This window comes from Cryptomeria japonica, chromosome 5 (genome assembly GCF_030272615.1).
Source record: "Cryptomeria japonica chromosome 5, Sugi_1.0, whole genome shotgun sequence".
Lineage (NCBI taxonomy): Eukaryota > Viridiplantae > Streptophyta > Pinopsida > Cupressales > Cupressaceae > Cryptomeria > Cryptomeria japonica.
In genome coordinates this window covers 284,820,415-284,839,704 of record NC_081409.1, presented here as the reverse complement: position 1 = coordinate 284,839,704, position 19,290 = coordinate 284,820,415, and positions in this window count along the sequence as shown.

Genomic DNA, 19,290 nt, shown 5'->3' with positions numbered 1-19,290 from the left:
AGGCTTGTATGTTCTTCTATCTTCTTCTATTGGTCTAGCATATCTATTAGGGCATCTTTAAGCCATATGACCAATCTTCTTACAGTTAAAACATTTAAAGGGTGCTTTACCTTCATACTTACTTCCAACTGGACCTTTAGGCTTTTTCCTTGCAAATAGTGCTTCAAGTTCTTCATTTTCTGTCCTACTTTCCTCAAGTTCTCTTGCATAAAAGACTTTCCAATTAGATTTTTCAAAAGATGGTGCAAATGATGTTGATGCCTTAAAAGCTAAATCTGTCTTTATAGTAGCAACAGGACCAAATTCCTCAATTTCAAAAGTTGAAAGTTTTCCAATCAATGTATCCCTAGTTACTGACGTATTAGGCATTGTTCTCAACTCATTTATAGTAGTAACTTTCATTTTATATGCCGGTGGAAATCCTCTTAAAACTTTTGAACCAATTTCATCTTCACTTAAGGTTCCTCCACAACATTTAATACCCAAAACAGTTTAATTAACTCTTTCCATAAAAGCAGAAATCCTTTCATCTTCTTCCATTTTCAGATTTTCATACCTGACCCGGAAGCTTTCAAGTTTTGCAATTTTAACTATGGAATCTCCTTCATTCAATGTTTCCAAATGATCCCAAATAGCTTTAGCAGTAGACCTATCTAATAATCCCATGATTTTCTGATCTGTTAATGCGCTCAAAAGTGCTTCTTTTGCTTTGCAATCATTTTCTTCATCTTTCCCAAGGTAGGTGGATTAGGCTGACTTTGAGTAGGAGCAATGTAGCCATTCTTTGTAACATCCCAGATTTTTTTTCCAATGCAATTTAGATGTCTCTCCATTCTGATCTTCCATATACCATAGTTGGTTCCATCAAGTTTAGGACTGTCCTTCCTGAAATAGTTAGTAGACATTTGGATCTCCTCAAGCTGTTAAACTTTTGCAAAAAGGGGACTAGGCACTGATACCAATTGTTAGGTCCCGAAGACAACTGAGAGGGGGGTGGGTGAATCAGTTGTCAAATAAATTCAAACCAAGAACAACTTAACCAACCTTAATGCTTAATACTGGTAAACAAAATTTTATGCCGGTAGACAATTTATCAGTTAATTATAGTACCGGTAAATATTAATGCATGAAATAGAAAGACAATAACATCCACAACACATAACACCAATATTTGTACGTTGAAACCTTGTAAGGGGAAAGACCACGGTGAGAAACCTTACCCACAATTAGATGATACTACTACAGATAGTATGTGTATACAAATGGGGTTTGCACATGCAAAAAAGCCAAGCGCCTAGAGCTCACTACTCAAACACAAATAGGAGTCACACTAACTATAATTGGATGGTTAAATCCAATAAGAATGTACTGCTCAAAATAACATCTCTATATGCTGGATTCAATACCGGTGTAGTTTTGATTGTCTTTACAAACACCTTAATTCACCTTCAAATGATGTGTGTGTGTATAGCTCTTCTTATTCTCGCATATACCTTCTTACAATTCCTTATCCCTATCGCATATTGATCTTACAAATAAGATCTTACATATATACCATAACCTAGGACCAATTTTAGTAGGTCGGCTCTAAAAGATATTACAATAAAATAATTACAAGTAAATCAATAACCGATGCAATATCCGATTCAACATGTCGGCGTAATGCATTTACAATAACAACAAAATCATCTCCAAAGCTTGTCGTGTTGATCTAGAATAGATAAGCGTGCCGGTGCATAACCTGGACCTATTTGCCGGTAATAGCAAATATGCAAATATGAATATGCCAATGAGAAAATCTCCAAGACAAGGTGTCAAACTAATGTCTTCTACATAACCAGATCTTTTCCATGTCATTGTAAGTGCCGATGAACAATATATCTTGTCGGTGTACCAGTTACCGGTGACTGTGCACAAGTGACTTGCTTGCCGGTGAACATTGCTGATCCTCCAAGGTGCCAAAGTCTATAAGTGTTGATAGGTGTTGACATCAATGACAAAACCATACCAAAATACCAACATGGCCTTCATTTACAAAGAACTTTGTTTTTCAAAAATTATATTCATTTTGTCATATCAATTTTTATTATTTTAAGAATCTAAATTAGACACTTTATTTATATAATATACATTTAGAATATTCAATATAGATATATAATGTTAAAAGTCTTTTTAAATTTTGATTTTTAAAAAAATGTATATTGAGTTTGGCATGTCTTAAGTCATGAATTGCATTATGTGTGTTTCAATTTATAATCATGACTAAACCTTGAACTATCTCTATGTTAGAGTTTTGAAAATATACATGCAATGATAGATCAAACTAGCATTTCCTACAGAAATGATGGCTGAATAAATTTGAATTCTCATCCAAGAATCCAGTTGGAAAAATATATAGCTTAGACTGCTCTAGAAAGTCCACATAGGAAAAATGTGGCCTAAATTAGAATTCACAACAAGTAGTGAAAATGTGCCCCTAAAAGAACCACCAAAATTTAGAGGATAACCATCACTTGCTAGACAAAACTATGTTCTAGGTTATTCATGGAAGTATTGTTATGTATATCCTAAAGTTGTGCTTCTCTGCTTTATTTCAAATTATGTATCACCTGTTGCAAACTGCAGTATTGTTCCTAAGAAGCGTTGGTATGTATTCTACAAAAAATGTTTTGGTAAAAAAAAAAGATTCTGTTGAGTTGCCGATTAGGGAAAACAAATATTTCTTCATTCTCTTCACAAAATTTTGTTCAATGAAGAAGATTTATTAAAGTCATATGAGTTGAATGAATAACAAAAAATATTCCCTTTAGAATCTTTATGCTGAAAACAATGAAAATTTCATATATTGTTGATGCAATTTTTCTATTGTCATTTATAAAAATGGGGACTTAAGGTGCATAAAATTAAGTCATGTGTTATTTTCTATAATCAGAAGCCAGAAACATTTTCTCTTCATAGAGAAATCTAGAATGTAATACTCCTAATCTCAGCCCATAAGGAAGCTCTGATAGCTGTACAAATCCTCAAAACTCAAAAAATAAAAGGAAAAAGTAGAATCTAGCAGCATACAAACTTTTAACAATTTTTCAAGCTCCATAAAAATAAAAAAAAATTTAGTACAAAATTTTAAGTAGGGTTTTCACATTTACACCAAAAAAGAGTCAAGTTTTTGTCGATTTTTTGTGTTTTTGCAGTAAGTTGACATAAATCTTTACCAAATTCATAGGTTTTCTATCAAATTTTTAATAGCTTCAATCAATTTTAAAATAAAAATCCTTCATTTTATACAATTGCGACATAAATTTTCCATGTTTTCTTTTCCTTCCCAAACAATGAAACAAAATTCATGGAAGAATGTTTCCAATGTTCTTAGGGCTTTAATCAATTTTAAAGTAAAAATACTTCATTTTACATATTTGGAACATAAAATTTTCAATGTTGAAAATAATAATAATACATTTTAAACAAAAACTTATCTATTATCCAACTTTACTCCATAGCCTATTTTTTACCATTTTCCCTTTCTCCTCTCTTCTTCGCTCACTATGACTATTGGTTCTTCTACCTTCCACAAAAGAAGAAAACCCCTAACCCAAGATCTAGTTAATAAAGTTAGGTTTTTAATAAAAACAGGTACCTAGAGCTCAAAAGTGATAATAAAAATTATTATTAATTTCTCTTTGGTCTTACTAAATGTTGCAGTCTCAAGTTACGATTACTAGGATCAACTTACGATTACGCTCACTAATTTTTTAAAGATGAATAATATTGTATAAATTTATAAATATATAATGGAGAATGCATATGAAAAATGTTATTTTCAATTATTTAAGTAAAGTAAAATAACTTGCTAAGTTTATGATAAAATTACAAGTTAAGTTGTGCAAAATGGAATAAATTAAGGGCTCTTATTTGGAAATCCAAAGTCAATGTTCAAGACTAAATTATAGCCTAGAAGTGATGTGAGATCATCTAGGAGAACACATTTATTATCCTGCCATCTAGGAGAACACATTTATTATCCTGCAAGTCTGATAAATTTACAAATTATTGAAGACTAAACACCATTTTTAGGCATAAGTCAATTAGAATTATTTAGAGTCCCTCATGATCTTAAAACATTAATTTGATTAGGTTTCTTGTACAAAGAAAGCATTGCAGAAACTTGGAAAGAATTTCTTTTTCTACTTCATTGGCATAGGAATTTGGAGAGTTTCATAAGATATTTAGAAAAGATGATAAAAATGCTACAACAAGAAATGGACCAAAGGAAGAGAAAATTGGTCATTTATTTAGTCATATATTCAATCATTTATGGTTGTGCTACAAAAAAATAGTCATGAATGATCAAATTAGCCATTTATTTAGTCATTCGTAGCTATGAATAGCAATGGACAATCAAATTAGTTATTCATGTAGTCATTTATAGCTGTGTTGAGAAAAAATAGTAGAATTTAATCATTTTTAGTTATCATGACTAAATGTTTTAGTCACATAGTCATTTATTTGCCAAATTCTACTAGTGTCCTATTAGTAGTTTCTCTATTTAAACAATGGTTGGATATTTTATTCAAAATGAAATCAAATGAGTTGGAAATATTTAAACAAAATGTATCTCTATGGAAGAAGTTTGTAAAAGGAAATTTGACTTTGTATATCTAGGGAATGAAGGGTTTCAACCCTTCTTTATCTTAGCAGTTAATCCAATCCTAGGACGAGGGTGAAGTTAAAGTGGGGGTGTAGTGATTACTGTTACTATCAAACTAATTATGGCTACCACTGATTTTATTGTCGAAGGCACAACCTTTCCCATTAAACCTAAGGGCAACTATAAAGAAAATTTGATGAGGTTTATGAAAATGGTGGACAAAATTACTCACCTGCAAAGTGGGTTTAATAGGGATTATTTTCCTGGGGTTTGGAAAGAGGTTGTGCTTCTCATTATGGTTTACATTACCTTTAGCAAGAGAAAAAAATGGTTCCACTCTCAACTCTTCCTTATTCTCAACCATCCCAGGTATGGTGCGAAGGTGAACTTCCCTTACTAGCTTTTTGGTCCATCTCCTACTCTATTGTAATTTATAAAACTTAAAATGTCCTTCCCATGCACCAAGGGATTATTTTACATCTATATATTTTCTATTTCAATATGACCCCCAGTAGTAGCCCAATTAGTAACCTCTCTAGGCCTCCCTCTAATCCTACTCCATTTGTTCAACTTATAGATATCCTAGAAATTAAGGGTGCTAGTTATACTCCTAAGATCAAAGGGACCCCTACCTAGGTTAACCCTAGTAGGTCAACAAAAAACAAGAACTCCCTAACCCCTCCCATTATTGAATGCATTGTTGAAGAGCTGGGCAGAGGATAATATTTCTAAGGATTTTGTGTCCTCCTAGTCTACTAGGCTAGAAAAGGACTCTCAGAAAACCTATTGGTATTTTTGTCACCTATTCTAGTGCTTCTATTATCTCCACTCCCTCTCCCCTACAAACTCCCCAAGGAAATGGGACTTTTTTGCCCTTAATGATAAGGTTAATGAGCTCTATGTTTCTTACATCAAAAAAGAAGCCATAATCTATTAGGTCCTTGGCCAACTCAATCTGGCGAAGTAAAAAATTAATAGTCATGGTGCCCTCATTGAGGAAGATATAAGAGGTTCTAGTTGGGTAGTGGATGAAAATGATTATAGGGTCTAGGTCACAACAAATTATCTGGCAAATAAACTTGAGATGTGAGAAGGGTTGGAAGAGAAGTTGAAGGGTCTCAGCGAGAGGATGGACTAGATGAAGGATAGTAGAGAGATGATGATGGTTATTAAGGAGATTGAAGACAACTAGGTGACCCTCAAAAAGAATATGGACAAGATGATGGTCTTGAACAACAAAATGTCAAAGAAGAACTTTGTGACTCTCCAAGCCATTTAGGAGGAAATTGATAGAGGGAATGCTAAAAGGATACAACACATGGATTTCTCTCCTTCTATAGTGATGGAGCCAACAACATCAAGGGTGAAACCTATGCCAAATATCCCTACTATTTCTTCAGGAAAAGGTTTGAACAAGAGGCTCTCCTTCTCTATGAAAGTGAAAGTGATGAGTGAGGATTGCAAAATTGAGAAGACTGCCACCGAGTAGACCATTGGTTCCTTTCATCAGTGGGAGGTGCATTGATTGTTTTTTTGTTTTTTTCAAGTAGTCTTTGTCTAGTTTTTTGTTGTTTAGATTTGGTTATCATCTAGGTTTTGTTCCTTTTTGTCAACTAGTTCTCTTGTTTGGAGATCTCACTCCTCACAAGACACCTAGTTTCTTCACTTTAGCAATAATGCAATGGTTCAAGTCTCTCCCAACTTAATCAAATCTAAACATTTGAAAAAGTAACTTAATAATTTATTTTTATGCAATTATTATTTTATCAATGTAGAAATTTAATTATATGTTTGTAAAATAAATGAAAAGATTTTACTTTTTTAATCCTCTTAGAGCCTTTAATTTCTTTAACAAATTGACATTAATGGTATGCAATCTAAACATAAGATATTTGAAAAAATACATAAGCAAGATTAAAAAAATACTTTCTACTATGTCATTGTAGAAATTTAATTATATCTTTGTAAAAGATATAGAATGTTATTTTTTATCCTATTGCAACCTTTAACATTTTTAGCCTATTTTTTAAGAAATATCTACTGTATATTAATGTTTTACTTATATAATAAGAGTTTAGTAACAAATATTAAAATTGTATTACTAAGATACACTCATGCCATCAAAGTTGGATTTGAGTATGATTTATTTATTCATGATTTATTTATTCACAATGCGCTTATTGTATTTACATTGGTGAAGACTTACAACTTCCAATTACCACAATTGGTCGTATAAGTCAACCTATAGAAAGTCCAAACCTAAGAAATTATATTATTGTGTTGTTACCACTACTGTAATTATTTTAAACTATTATTAAAAAATATAGTGAGAACCAAGAATGACATGTAAAACTTCAAGTGGTCCAACTGTTTCTTTGTTTAAAAAGAAATTTCAACTCTAATATTAAAGAACAATATTAAAATAAATGTAGTCGTTATGTGGCAAGCTAACAAGTAACTGTAATTCTTTATAATGTAACCACTTTCATAGAATTATATTATTTCAATATGGTCAAGAATATAACTCTGCAAATATAGTGCAATTCAACAAATTTTCCTTCCAAGCTACATTCATCTTTATGCATAACAAGAAAATAGATTCACATGAAAACCTATATAACCTTAAAGAGAAAGTTGGACATGGTAAATATGCCCTATATTATTTTGCCAAAATAATCCTTTGTATCAAGGAAATGTTTTAAAGTTATGAGTAAATAGTTTAAATATACCCTATTGTACATGCCAAAACAATCGTTCGTATCAGAGATTTGTTTTGAAGTTTCCAGTAAATAATTTAATAAAATTTGTATCAACTTGCCTCCTCCCTTGAGAATAGCCTGGAAAAGCACGTGGAAAACCCTAGAAACCCTTTTCTTCATGAGGGACTTATCATCCTTATCATGGAACACGCCAAATCCCTTAAAATTGTGCCCCCACTTGCCGAGATTGGTCTGCAGACGGAGGTCCAAGATGTCTTTGATTCGGAGATGGACTTGGATGATAGTGGGGTTTCTGCTAATGATCTTGAATATGAACCTACAGATGAAAAGGACAATATGGTCACTCCTTAGATGCTTGGCAACAAGAACCCCCCTAGATGGGCAACCAGTAAATACAAAACCACTAGCAAGTTTATATCCAAGGTCGAATCCCTCACCAAAAAGAAAAAGCTGGCAGTGGAGGATCACAGCTTGAAGACTACGGACCAAGGGATTAAACTGGACATCCCTATGAAAGTCCAAAAAGAAAATCAGGGGAAAGATGCTAGTCTGATGAATCTTGTCATGGAAGCCACCGGAAGCCAGGAGTGCTGCTAGAAGTGGGTTGAGCATGAAATCGACACCTTCAAGATGGGGGTTAAAAAAATAATTGACATTTTCACTACTTCTCCAGAACCCAACAAGACAAAAAAAATCATGATCATGACTCAAAAACTCTCTTAGAATGTTGAGGTTATGAAATGTAACCATGAACAAAGGATTGATAAGGTGGAATAATCCATAGCTAAGATTAAGAAAAATCTCAAGAATCTGGTCGACATTAGTAAAGAGGCCATGAACAACAGCATTGAGGGGCTGGAAAAGATTAACAAGATGGTTGCTGATTATAGATTCTTCCACAGTGACCCGATGAAAGAGCTTGGTGGAAATGATGTGGCTTCTATAGACAACAAAACCATGGGACCTAGTTCCAGAACCGGGAGCAGAAGCAACAACAAAGGTACCTCCAGATTCATCATGGAGGAGTTTGAGGAAATCAATAGGATTTGCATCCAAAAGAATAAGGATCTTGTGCTCTTTCTTAACTGAGAGTTTTTTTGCTTTAGCTTGATTCTCTATGTTTCTTTTGTCTTTGTTTCTATTCGGGGTTGCTCCCCTATTTTTATATTGTTTCTTGTTGGATTGGCTATTGGTCAGCTATTATAAAACTTTAGGTTTCGGGTCCTTGTAAAACCCGTTTAAAACTATTTCTTCTATGTAGCTAGTGTACCAACATGAAGAAAAACTCTCTTTAAATTTCAATTTGAATGGTATTGGACAATTTGAATATTATTGAGAATGGTCAAAGGGGAAACAAGTAGTGGAAACAAGTAGAACAAGTAGAGTAGAAATAATGCTAATACTTTAATTAGCGGTAGAGATACATTATTTTTTTAAAAAGATTATTGTTACATTTTAAATATGATCAAGGTTCAAATTGAGTTAGGGTTAATATTAGATTAGTATTTTGGTCACACTAGCATTTAAGATTAGACTTCTAAAACAACCAATATAAATTCTTAGTTATGGTTAGAGATACATTACCTTATATAAAAGATTACTGTTACATTTTAAATATAGTTAGGGTTCAAATGTCAGCATTTAGATTAGGTTATCATTATGGTTCGATTAACATTTAAGGTTAGACCTCTAGAGAAATCTATAGAAATTACTATTAGCTGAAAGAATATACATTGATCTCCTTCAATTTCTAATTATTTATCCATGTTTTGTATAAGAACCAAACATTCAAGGAACTGCATTTCAAACTAAATTTACTTTTTTTTTTAGAAAAATTAATTAAACTATGTTGTTTTCTCATTGTCTAAAATTCATATTTGTTGTTATTTTTATCATGGCTGAATTAGGAGCATAAGAAGATGTCAGCACCATTCCAATTAGCTCCTTTGAAGACCCATACGACTGTGTTATCAACAAGCTCAATGTCGATTGATTGGCCTGGGCCCTAATAAACTACTACTGAGTTGCTTGAAGACAATGTTTAAGCGATCTGCCATAGTACTGTGAAACACCTTACAAAATCATGTGAACATATAGACTATGTGGAATATTTTGAAGTTAAAATATTTCAAGCAATTAGACAAACATTCCATCAATATGTAGTGTATTGGAAGCCTACTATATTACGTGAACCTTGCTACTCTGTGTTTTATGGAGTGAATAATTCTATTGATCTTATAAGGCCCGCCAAAATACCCTAGAAAAATAAACCAAAATCTACCAACAAAAAGAGATAAAAAAATTTCTTTTAAGATAACTATTACAACTGTGCTATTACTAGTATTTATTAATGCAATGTTGCTACCATTATTCATCAATGAATCCTTAACTAAATACATGAATACATAAATCAACAAGAACATAACCATAGAATCATATTACGCAAGTGAAACGTCTATTTAATCATTAACACAACTATATAATAAAACCATATAATGCATCTCCATTCCCTATGGTATCTCAATGTCACTAATTAACATTAAACTAACATATCCTATACCCATCTAGAAAACCATATACTATCATCCAACTAAACATTTATTTCCCATGCAACTATAATAAAAAACTAACACATATGCTTAACTCTATTCCCTTTCATACTCTTTCTAAGGTTCATTTTTAAGTACCAATGGAATATTTTTAATACTTGTCTTTACTCATTTAAACACTTTAACACATCATGAAAATAAATTAATTTATCCTTCTTTTACTAGTGGTATTCGATTATTTCCTTAATTACAACTCATCAAGAATACTATCCATAGCCATATGCAAGAACATAGCAGCAAGTACTTATCTACATCCAAATAGGATTCCAATCTACTAAAAAGGTTTGAGAGTCATATGATTATACAAGAATAAATACAATCTAATATTTCAATCCCCTAATTTAAACATAGGATTTCATTCTCAACATGATAAACATATCTATAATGTGAACCACATACCAATACATCATCTTATAATAATACCAATAGCATAGTTATCTATATAAAGTTCATTTACATAAGAGCACATGGAGCAAGAACATAGTCTCTTTTCTACATACCATCTTAATAATACAAGTTACATAGACACATATTCATATTCCTCATTTACAAAATATTGTAATATGGTAACATCTCTAATACATAGAAATCAAAACCAAAGGACAACCTCATAATAAAGAGACATATTTCCATATGAACCACAACTACTCCCTTAAGTTTCATATCTCAAGATATCTAACATTGGAGATTAACATCTTTCAAATCAAGGAATATATGATAATTAACATAATCACTACTATCCATAAAATTTACTCATGACATAGCATACATATCTCTAATTCATTTAATTCCTTTCTAATCAAGAACAACATCTACAATTAGAATATCCATTTACAACAATCTTATTCAATACATTTCATTCAAAAATCATCTTACTACATGTTCTATAATACATGATCTCAATATGTTGATTACATATTCTTCTTTACATTTCCATCTTTCATAACACATGATATCAATTCTAATTGCATAAATATGATCCAAGAATCTAAGCTCATGATGAGATACTATAGATCCAAATCCATGCATGCTAACATCCAAGAAGAATATCCCAATGGTAGAAGGCATCAAACCACCCGACCATGTGGAACCAAATAGGAACCACCCCCCATGCTAAGGGATTATAGAAGGTTCCAACTCACACTCAAGACCTAAAATGACACCTGACAACCATAAGATACAACATGACACTACAAGACTCCAACATAAGAATATAAAACCAAACTACATCACATGGCTAAATCAAAGCAATCAACAACAAGGCATATGTATAATTGACATATGTGGGGTAGAGTGTCATCACATGATATCCTTATGTGGCATCCATATCCACCTTGGAGTCACTCAAGGGAGATCTAGTATACCACTCCAACGATCTTCCCAATCTAGGATCCCAAAACTATCTCCGTGGGTCCGTCCAATGGGGGCATACAAAAGAATATTCTTTATCTTGATTAGGTGAAATCCTAATTACCCAACAACTATTAATAATGTTATCACTTGCAAATTAAACCATAAAATCTTCATGTGGTTCCATAGGTATAAACCCCCTTCCTAGAGATCTAGTGCTTATAATCCAACACATGCAAGAGCCCACTCTCCCAAACACGAACCAAGACCATAGGGTAAAAAGATAACAAGATAAATGTTACAACAACATGAAACTCAACATGGGAAGAATACAAAAGTCATTACAAAATTGGTACAACTAAATCACAAAGATACCCATCAACATACAACCAAGAGCCACTTAACAAGGACCAAGCCATAAGCTCATAATGCTAAAATGCAATAATAAAGAGATCCTAAAGATTGTCAAATACACATAAATAGGAACAATACATGAATCCAATATCACAGAATGATCCTCCATAGCGAGGCTGATGCAAAGCCCTCCTTGTTACTTGCCAAACACCTCCAAATGTATGACACTGACCCCCTAGCACATGAATGGTATCCTATCAAGACAAGGCTCTACAACTTTAGTACAATCTTCTAACCATCTCCAAGACTCTCGCTTACTCAATCAGGGGTATCTTACTACAACACACTCCATGATACCTCCAAGGGTGGCAAATCATTTCCACACCAGTTTTGGGTCATACCAACCTCCCTTAGGTCAAAAAAAGTACCGGTTGCAAGAATACATGCTCATTCCTTAAGAAACTCACCCAATTAGGCCTAGTTGCTTGTAGCCCTATTTAGTGGGTAAAGGGATCTTAAGTTCAAAATTTCCCAAACATCTTGGAAAATAAATTATGGATTAAAAAACCCATTTCAAAGTTATACAAGTCCCCAAAAGGAAGGGTCAAGGTCTGGAAAATAAAGGTCTTTGCCGGTAGGAAGTTGATTGTCCTAAAAGGGCTAATTAGGCCTCTTTTGTGAAGCAAGTATGCTCAGATGAATGAACCGATCAATTAAAATCACATGGACTTGTTGGGAAACATAAATCAATAGGGATTCTAGGGTTACACTCCTGGAAGCATTGTCATTTGCACACAAGGTACTTTGTTTGTTCAAGGTCTAGGTAGCCACATAGAGATGTCTACCTAGGGTCGCTCCGAACACTTCTCTCCCTTTCTCCTCCTAAAAAACACTCCCGTAAATGTAAAATAAATTGACCATACTTTCCTTTCACCAAATCCCATGAGCCTCAGATTGGTAAAGTGCAAGATATGGCCATGAAGGAGGAAAAACCCAAGGTAAACCTTGGTTTTCCGGGTACCTACAACAAAACTTGCATATCAGGAGCAACACACACAATCAAGACTTGAAATCAAAACCAAAACAGATTTAACTCTCATCTCAAATCAATTCACATCATTTGGAATGGATCCCAATCCGTATAGAACCGTACCACAGACCAAAACTCCATATTTGCCGGAAAAACTAAGAATTCTATTAGTTTGGGTCAAGTTCAACCCCTCCTAAAACATCTTAAAATACTTAAAACCAACACATTTGATCCCCTATTGTCCAAAATTCCTAATTGTCTCATAGAAATGCCAAAATAGGAATTTGGCTCACAAGATGAGGTTCATTATTACAAACATATAATGTATGATTGAAAACCTATATAAAACATCCTAAAGACATTGTTAATGCCTTATCCTCCCTTATCAAAGTTTGACTTTTCATCTTGAAGGGTTTGATGAGGTACTCCTACACCATACTCCCCGGAAGAAGAAATATCAAGTCCACTTGAGATGAGAGTCTATGGGTCTGCACCATGATCTTTGATCTATTTCTGTGTCATCCAGACTGCTTCAGTATCAGGTTGTCCTTTCCAAACCACCAAATACTCCATGTAAAAATTTCTCTTGGTTCACTCGTCAAACTTAGTATCTATAACCTTATGTAACTTTGGTGGTTCATATTTGGGAATGTCATCATCAACAATATCTTGCACTGTGTCTTTGCCTGCATCAACACTATACTTATAAAGAGTAAAGTCAAAAACATTAATAAGAGGTGACAAACCAAGATCAGATGGTAGTTTAAGTTCATAGGAATTTGAACCACATTTCTTCAAGATTTGGTAGGGTCCAATCTTTGTTTGCATCAGCTTTGTGTATCTTCCTTTTAGAAGTCTTTCCTTCTTCAAGTGAACCCACACCAAGTTTCCCACATCAAACTGAACATCTCTCTTCTTTTTGTCAGCATGAGCTTTATATCTTGCTGCAGATGGTTGAAGATGAGTCTTCACTTGGTCGTGGATCTCTTGTATTGCAGTAGCAAAGGTTTCTCCATCTGCACTAATGGCTTCTCCTTGAGGTATCTCTCTCAGCTCCATCACACCCCTTGGATGGATGCCATATGCAATCTGGAAAGGTGACTTACTGGTACTCATATTCACTATATCATTATAGAAGAAATCTTCTTGAGACAATATACTATCCCACCTTTCTCCATGTTGTCTAGTCAAACACCTTAAGAGATTTCCTAGTGATCTATTTACAACTTTAATTTGACCATCTGTTTAGGAATGGTAGGCTAAGGAGAAGGATAAATTTGTATCAAGATTCTTCCAAAGGGTCCTCCAAAAGTGACCAATAAATTTTACATCCCTAATCAGAGACTATGGTCAAAGGCAAACCATGAATCCAGACAATCTCCTTAAAGAACAAGTCTGCTACATAAGAAGCATCACAAGTTGTTTTGCATGGCAAGAAATGTGCCATCTTACTGAATCTATCCACCACTACAAAAACACTATCATATCGTTTCCTTGTCCTAGGAAATCCTAAAACAAAATACATACTTATGCTTTCCCAAGGTCTTGAAGGTATGGGTAAAGGCTAGTATAAGCCTGCATTGGTGGACTTTCCTTTTGCCTTTTGGTAGATCACACATGTCTCCACAAATCTCCTGACATCTGCCTATAGTTTGGGCTAAAAATAGTGTCTTTTTACCAAATCTAATGTCTTGTGAAGACCAAAATGTCCTGCCATTGCTCCACAATGTTTTTCCTTAATGATATTCAGTCTCATAGAGAATTTGGGTATGCATAGTTGTGTACCCTTCAACAACAATCCATTTTGAATAAAAAATTTAGAATACTCAACATGAAACCATTCATCAAATTAAGTACATACCTTGTAGGCCTCTCCAAAATCTTCATCATCCTCATACATGGTTTTCAAAGAGTCTATTCCAACACTCTCTAATTGAATTTGACTTGCAGTTAGGACTGTTCTACTCAAAGCATCTGCCACCTTATTCTTGACTCATTTCTTGTGCATAAGAATGAAAGTGAAATATTGTAGGGTCTCTACCCATTTCATTTGCCGGTGAATCAACTTTTCTTGTGTGTTTATGAAGCTAAGGGCCTGATTGTCTATGAAAATTATTAATTCTTTTGGTAGCAAGTAGTGTCTCCATTTGTTCAAGGATTGGACTAGACCATACATCTCTAGGTCATAAGATGAATATCTCCTCTTTTCCTCATTCATCTTCTTACTGAAGAAAGCAATAGGTCTTCCTTCTTGACTGATCACTGCTCCAATGGCCATATGACTAGCATCATATTCCACTTGGAAGATATTGTTAAAGTTAGGTAGGGCAAGGACCAGCTACTCTGCAAATTTCCTTTTCAGTGTTTCAAAAGAGTTATCTGCTTCTTCTATCCAACTAAACCTGCACTTTTGTCCTCCCTTTATTGTATCAAGCATAGGGGCACAAATATGACTAAATCCTCTTATAAACTTCCTATAGAAAGTAGCTAAGCCATGGAAACTCCTAACATCATTCATTGTCCTAGGTGTAGGCCAAGACAATATGGCACTCACCTTTTGTTGATCCATTTTCAATTCACCATATGAGATCACAAATCCCAAGTAAATGATCTCTTCTTTTATAAAGAAACACTTTTCCAAGTTGATCATTAATTGTTCTTCATACAATCTCCTTAGGACCAGGTCTACATGCTTTAGATGTTCTCCTTTGGTTTGACTGGAAACTAGAATGTCATCTAGGTAGACTATAACAAATTTCCCTATGAAATCCCTCAAGACTTCATTCATTAACCTCATAAAGGTACTAGGTGCATTGGATAAGCCAAAGGGCATGAATTTACACTCATACAACCCCTCATTTGTTTTAAATGGAGTCTTCCATTCATCTCACAGCCTAATCCTAATTTGATGATAGCCACTCTTTAAATCAACTTTTGTAAAATATCTAGCACCCCCCAAACAATCTAACAAATCCTCAGTCCTAGGCATGGGAAACCAATACCTAATAGTAATCTTGTTGATAGGTCTTGAATCAGTGCAAAGCCTCCAAGTGCCTTCCTTTTTGGGTACCAAGACTTCAGGGACTACACATGGGCTCAAACTTTTTCCAATCAAGCTGAATTCCAATAATTCTTCAACCTATTTTGCCATCTCAACATTCTGATCTGGTGTGAGCTTGCATGCTACTTTATTAGGCAAGGTGGATCTAGGTATAAGGTCTATACAATGGTTTATGTCCCTCATGGGAGGTAGTTACCTTGGCATGCCATCAGAGATGACACCCTTGTATTTGTCTAGTAGCTGCTGCACTACAGGGTCAATCAATCTCAATCTATCCTCTTTCTTATCCTTAGACCTCTCCACTTTTGTTACTGTTGGAATAGGGATAAGGGCATAACAGAGCATGCCTTCATTTGCCATGTTCTTCATGAATTGCTTCTCTCCTAATATCAACACCTTGGCTTCCTTTTGTTTGGTCTCCTTCTCACCCTCCATTAAAGGTAGCAACTCAATCAACTTACCATCCTTGGTAATGGAATATGTATTCCTATCACCATCATGTTGTGCCTTCAAATCAAATTGCCATGGTCTCCCAAATAGGAAATGGAAAGCATCCATTTTTGCAATGTCAAACATCAACCTATCTCTATAGGTTCCAATATGAAATTCCACCCAAGCCTGCTCTTCCACAACAACCTGTTGTCCTTGTGTGAGCCATGAGACCTTGTAGGGGAAATAGTGAGGTATTCTCCTCAACATCAGTTTATCCACCATCTCTAGAGACACAAAGTTCTCTTTTCCATTATGTTAACGAGTTCTTTTAATTCCTTAATAAATTTGATGGATTCTTCATGGTATTGTTTGATGATTGAGTTCCTCCATTCAATATGTTTCTTCGCCACATACAACACATTATCATCTAAACCATCCATAGGCTTCTTAGCAAGAAATTTCATAACTCCAAACCTTTGCCCATCTTTCATTTGTGTCAATACTACTACCCATTTATTCTTTTATTTCTCCCATGTTAAGGCTCCCAATTCTAGCTCCTTACTTATAGCTATGGCATCCCCAAACACTTTTATCAGATCATCAGTGTAATCTTTACCTTGTTGTGCTATGGACTCAAGCCATTTATCAAAAATGTCAACTATCATGCGGTTCCTTTGAAGTTGATCTAGTAGCTTCAGGTTCCCTGGTGATTTTGGATCAAAAGATAGTGAAATTTATGACAAAGGTTGGCGATTCGGGCTATGTATGGCACTAATATATCCAGCCATTTGTCTAACAATCTTCTTCAACTCGTCTTTGTCCTTTTCATCCTTCCAAGTTCTATATATCATCCTCTTGGTAGAGGACTCCAAATGCTTAGCATCTGCAGACCTTGAAGAAACCCCTAAATCAACCTTTTCAACAACATAATCTCTTTTAGTGGCATTTTCTGCATCTTTATCTGAAATGGGCCTAGCCACTTCTACCCAGTGTCCTGCATTATCATCAACATCTATCATGGCCTCCGGTTTAAGATTTTTCAACTTAGATGTTTTCCCAAGGCATTTTCTAACCATGTCTTCAATGTGAACGGTTATGGGGACCACACTACTTTTTTTGCTAATAGAGGTCTCTATCCATCTAGGAGCACTAGAGGAAACTTTGGGTAAAGGCATTTGATAGATAGGAGAAACGAAAATTGTCATCGTGCCTATCGGGTCCTATTCTTCTTTATGTTCTTTTTCCTTTTCCATATCTTGAACTAGGGAATCACTCAACACTTATTCATACATGGTTACCTGAGTCTCTTCACCTGAGTCTAGGTCAACAACAGTATGGTTCCCCATAGGTTTCTTGCTTTCCTTTTTTATTTTTGAGCATGTGACTCAAACTGGTGAGGGATTCAATGGAGATTTCTTTGGCCTTTTACTCCCCACTTTCTTTGCCTTTCGTTCTGTGGCACCTACAATATCAGAAATCACATTAGAGGATGAAGTGGGAAACTGAGTAGCAACATGAAATTAACTAGTTGTTTCCACTTTAGTAGGGGGTAAATGCACAAAGTTGGATCCCAATCCCGTAGAAGTCCATGGGTTGGGAAAAGAGCCTACTAGAAATGGGTGCCCGATATTTACAAATCAGGCACCCATTTTGCTTCGGGTGCTCGAGCCATTCAAAAACGGGTGCCCGTGTAGCAACGGGTGCTCGAAGCTAAACGAGCCCCCATTTTTGAAATGTAATTTTTTTTTTAAAAGCATTTTCCATCATTTTCACTGTTTCAAAAATGGGTAGACATTTCAAAGGAGCACAGGTACCCATTTTTTTCACCCCAGCTGACCCCCTAGACCATTTTTTTCCTCCTTCTAGGTATTTAGTTTTATTTTTTATATTTTGTTTTATTTATTTTTATTATTTTTCATAATAAAAATGTTAAGTTATTGTTATTTTTTAATTTAAGTGTTTTTAAGTTTGAAAAACATTTTTTATATTATTTTATTTCATGTTTAAAATAGCTTTTAGTTTTTAAATATTGCAAAAAACATGAATAGTAAAAACCTTAGGAAAAAAACAAAAAACAAAAACGTAAATGAACAATAAATATTAGACACAAAAAATAGACAATAAACCCTGAACAAAAAAATGAACACTGAACCCTAGATAGAAAAAAATGAACAATAGACCCTAAAAAATAAATGAACAACAAACCCTAAAAAATTAACAAACAATAAACCCTAGATGAAAATAAACAATAAACCCCCCTTCTCTCTCACACACACATGTACACGTTACCATCTCTATCATTACACTCTCTCTCTCTCTCTCTCTCTCTCTCTCTCTCTCTCTCTCTCTGTTTTAATCATGCGTAAAATTCTGACTATTTAAATTTATATTTCTAAATGTTGTATTTAATTATAGCATTCTTTTGTAAAAGTTAGATGTTTAATTTATGTTTAAATTGAACTTTAAAATGATAATGAATATGAATGTGTTTTTTTGTGTGTGTGAAAAATAGGGTTCTTAAATTTGATAATACTCTAACTATCACTATTAATCCTCACTACTTCCTAACTTAGCCCAATCTCTAAAGATATACTATATATTTACAAACATGATAACATGTCCTTTTTCTTTTTTTTTATCTTTGCTTTATCCTTTTATCTTCCTCTAATAGCCAATGCCTCCCTTTTATAGTAAATACCCCCCTAATAAGAGAGATAAAACGCGAATACAAAACTCCCCATAAAGAAGTAGGTCACATGCTAATGATGAAAGATTGAAGAAAAAACATGATCCATTACTTGCAAACAACATTTTTTTTCCTTTAGGAAGAAATAAATACATTAGTGACTGGAAATGTCATTATAATAAGTTGGTTAAATACAAAATTCAAATCTAAATAGACTTGTGTCTCTAAAAACTTCACAAATATTCACATGTTGGAACAAAATGATGATAAAGATTCTTGTGAGGATCGAAGTAGAATGAGTGCCAAAGATAATATGATGGGTTGCCAATGATGGCATAGCTATTGATGAGCTTAAAATATGCTCATAATTTCGATGTTATGATAAACTTTTAAATGCCTT